This window comes from Pan paniscus, chromosome X (assembly GCF_029289425.2).
Source record: "Pan paniscus chromosome X, NHGRI_mPanPan1-v2.0_pri, whole genome shotgun sequence".
Lineage (NCBI taxonomy): Eukaryota > Metazoa > Chordata > Mammalia > Primates > Hominidae > Pan > Pan paniscus.
The window spans coordinates 59,488,900-59,493,183 of NC_073272.2; positions in this window are offsets into that span (position 1 = coordinate 59,488,900).

Below are 4,284 nucleotides of genomic sequence, written 5' to 3' on the forward strand. Positions count from 1 at the left end.
CGCTTTATTGGTATATGCGCCTATCTCTACACCAGTACCATGCTCTTTTGGTGATTATGGCCTTATAGTATAATTAGAAGATGGGCAAAGTGGTGCCTTCATAGCTGACCTTTTTGCTTAGTTTTGCTTTGGGTATGTGGGCTCCTTTTTTGTTTCATATTAATTTTAGCATTGTTTCTAGTTCTGTGAAGAATAATGGCAGTATTTTGATGGGAATTGCCCTGCATTTATAGACCAGTTTTGGCAGTATGGTGATTTTCACAATACTGATTCTACCCTTCCATGAGCATGGGATGTGTTTCCATTTGTTTGTGTTGTTTATGATTTCTTTCAGCAGTGTTTTGTAGTTTTCCTTGTAGAGGTCTTTCGTGTCCTTGGTTAGCTATATTCTTTAGTTCAGTTGAGTATAGTTTTGTTTTTCAGCTATTATAAAAGGGATTGAGTTCTTGACTTGATTTTCAGTTTGGTTGCTTTTGGTGTATAGCAGAGCTACTGATTTGTGTACATTAACTTTGTATTCTAAAACTTTGCTGAATTTGTTAACCGGTTCTAGGAGAATTTTGGATGAGTGTTTAAAATTTTCTAGGTATAAAATCATACAATCAGCAAAAAGGAAGAGTTTGACTTCCTCTTTACCAATTTGGATGCCCTTTATATCTTTCTCTTGTCTGACTGCCCAGGCTAGGACTTCCAGTACTGTATTAAATAGAAGTGATGAAAGTAGGCATTCTTGTCTTGTTCCAGTTTCCAGGGGGAATGCTTTCAATTTCCCCCCATTCAGTACAACGTTGGCTGTGGGTTTGTCATAGATGTCTTTTATTGCCTTAAAGCATGTCCTTTCTGTGCCGATTTTGCTGAAGGTTATAATCATAAAGGGATGCTGGATTTTTTTCAAATGCTTTTTCTGCATCTATTGAGAAGATCATGTAATTTTTGTTTTTAATTCTGTTTATGTGGTGTATCACATTTATTGACTTATGTATGTTAAACCAGCCCTTCACCTCTGGTGTGAAATCCATTTGCTCATGGTGGGTTATCTTTTTGATATGCTGTTGCATTTGGTTTGCTAGTAATTTGTTGAGGATTTTTGCATCTATGTTAATCAGGAATATTGGCCTGTAGTTTTCTTTTTTGTTATGTCCCTCCCTGGTTTTAGTATTAGGGTAAAACTGGCTTCATAGAATGATTTAGGGAGGATTACCTCTTTATTTTGTAGAATACTGTCAATAGCATTGGTACCAATTCTTATTTGAATCTCTGATAAAATTCAGCTGTGAATCTGTCTAGATATGGGCTTTTTGTCATCTGCAATATTTTATTACCATTTTAATCATGCTGCTTGTTATTGATCTGTTCAAAGACTCCATATCTTCTGCTTTAATGTAGAAAGGTTGTATATTTCCAGGAATTTATTCACCTCCTCCAAGTTTTCTAGTTTATGCATGTGTAACAGTGTTCATATTAGTCTTGAATTATCTTTTGTATTTCTGGGGTGTTAGTTGTAATATCTCCTGTTTTGTTCCTAATTGAGCTTATTTCAATATCTTCTTTTCTTTGCTAATATTGCTAATGGTCTATCAAGCTTATTCATCTTTTCAAAAACGAGATTTTGTTTCATTTATTTTTTGTATTTTTTTGTTTTGATTTCATTTAGTTGTGCTCTGACCTTCGTTTTTTCTGGTCTCCTGCTGGGTTTATATTTGGATTTTTCTTGTTACTCCAGTTCCATGAAATGTGACCTTAGGTAGTCTGTGCTCTTTCAGACTTTTTGATGTAGGCATTTTATGCTATGAAGCTTTCTCTTAGCACCACTTCTGCTGTATCTCAGATGTTTTTATAGATTGTGTCACTATTACTGTCCAATTCAAAGAATTTTTGAATTTGCATCTTGATTTTATTGTTGACCCAACGATCATTTGGGAGCAGGTTATTTAATTTTCATATATTAGCACCATTTTGAGGAGTCGAGTTGATTTCCAATTGTATTCCACTATGGTGTGAGAGAGTACTTGATATAATTTTGATTTTCTTAAATTTACTGAGACTTGTTTTGTGGTCTCTCATATGGTCTATCTTGGAGAATGTTCCATGTGTTGATGAATAGAATGCATGTTCTGCAGTTGTTGGGTAGAATGTTCTGCAAATATCTGTTAAGTCCATTTGTCCTGGAGTACAGTTTAAGTCCATTATTTCTTTGTTTGCTTTCTGTCTTGATGACTCGTCTAGTGCTGTCAGTAGAACATTGAAGTCCTCACCATTATTGTGTTGCTGTCTATCTCAATTTCTTAGGTCTAGTAGGGATTGTTTTATAAATTTGGGATCTCCAGTGTTAGGTGAATATATATTTACAATTGTGATACTTTTCTGGTGGACTAGTCCTTTTACCATTATATAATGTCCATCTTTGTCTTTTTAAACTGCTGTTGCTTTAAAGTTTGTTCTGTCTGATTAAGCATAGCTACTCCTGCTTGCTTTTTGTGTCGATTTGCATGGAATATGATTTTCCACTTCTTTACCTTAAGTTTATGTGAGTTCTTATTGTTAGGTGAGTCTCCTGAAGACATCAGAAATTTAATTGGTGGATTCTTATCAATTCTGCCATTCTGTATCTTTTAAGTGGAGCATTTAGGCCATGTACATTCAAAGTTATTATTGAGACGTGAAGTCCTATTCTATTCATCATGCTATTTGTTGCCTGAATACCTTGTTTCTTGTGTCTGTGTTACTGTTATGTAGGTCTTGTGAGATTTATGCTTTAAGAATGTTTTGTTTTGGGGTATTTTGAGAATTTGTTTCAAGATTTACAGTTCATTTCAACAGTTATTGTAGTGTTGGCTTGGTACTGGAGAATTCCCTCAGCATTTGTTTGTCTGGAGAAGACTGTATCTTTCCTTCATTTATGAAGCTTAGTTTCACTGGATACAAAATTATTGGCTGATAATTGTTTTAGGGAGGCTAAAAATAGGATCTCAATCCCTTCTAGTTGTAGGGTTTCTGCTGACAAATCTTCTCTTAATATCATAGGTTTTTCTTTATAGGTTACCTGATGCTTTTGCCTCACAGCTCTTAAGATTCTTTGTTTTGTCTTGACTTTAGATAACCTGATGTGCCTAGGCAACGAATTTTCTAGGTCTTCTTTGCATTTTTTGTATTTGGCTGTCTAGATCTCCAGCAAGACCAGAAATGTTTCCTGAATTTTTCCCTCAAATATGTTTTCCAAACTTTTAGATTTCTCTTCTTTCTCAGAAACACCAATTATTCTTAGGTTTGGATGTTTAACATAGTCCCAAACTTATTGAAGGCTATGTTCACTTTTTTTCATTCTTTTTTTCTTTGTCTTTGACGAATTGGGTTAATTTAAAAGTCTTGTTCATTTCTAGAAGTTGTTATTGTTTTTTATTTATGCTTTCTATTCATTGAAAATTTTTTTTATATTCTATATCATGTTTTTTATTTCTATTTTCTATGTTTTTATATTCTATATCATGTTTTTGATATAAGTCAGTCTTCATCTTTCTCTGTTCCTCCTTGATTAGCTTAAATAATTCACCTTCTGAATTCTCGTTCTTGCAATTTGGAGATTTCTTCTCGGTTTGGATTCATTGCTGGTGAACTAGTGTGATTTCTGGGGGGTGTTAAATAACCTTGTTTTGCCATATTACTGAAACTGTTCTTCTGGTTCCTTCTCATTTGGGTAGACTATGTCAGACGGAAGATCTGACATTCAAAAGCTGCTGTTCAGATTCTTTTGTCCAAAGGGGTGCTACCTTGACGTGGTGTTCTCCTCCTTCCCCTAGGAATGGGGCTTTCTGAGAGATAAACTGTAGTCTTTTTTTTTTTTTCTTTTTGCTCTTCTAGGTTTTTCCACCCAACAGAGCTACCAAGCTCTGGGCTGGTAATGGGGAGTGTCTGCAACGAGTCTGTTAATGTGATCTGTCTTTAGGTCTTGTAGCCATGGATACCAACACCTACTCTGGTGAAGGTAACAGGGGAGTGAAGTAGACTCTGTGAGGGTCCTTGGTTGTGTTCTTGTTTAGTGCACTGGTTTTGTGTTGGATGGCCTTCAACTAGGAGGTTGCACTTTCAAGAGTGCATCAGCTGCGGTCCTATAGGGAGGATGCAAGATTGCCCTAGGGACACTTAGCTAAGTATTCAGCTTTCTCAGGTGATGGGCAGGGCCATAGAGCTCCCAAAAGATTGGAACCTTCATCTTTTGCTACCAGAGCGGGTAGAGAAAGACCAACCAGTGGGGTCAGGGATAGGTGTGTCTGAGCTCTGTCTTTC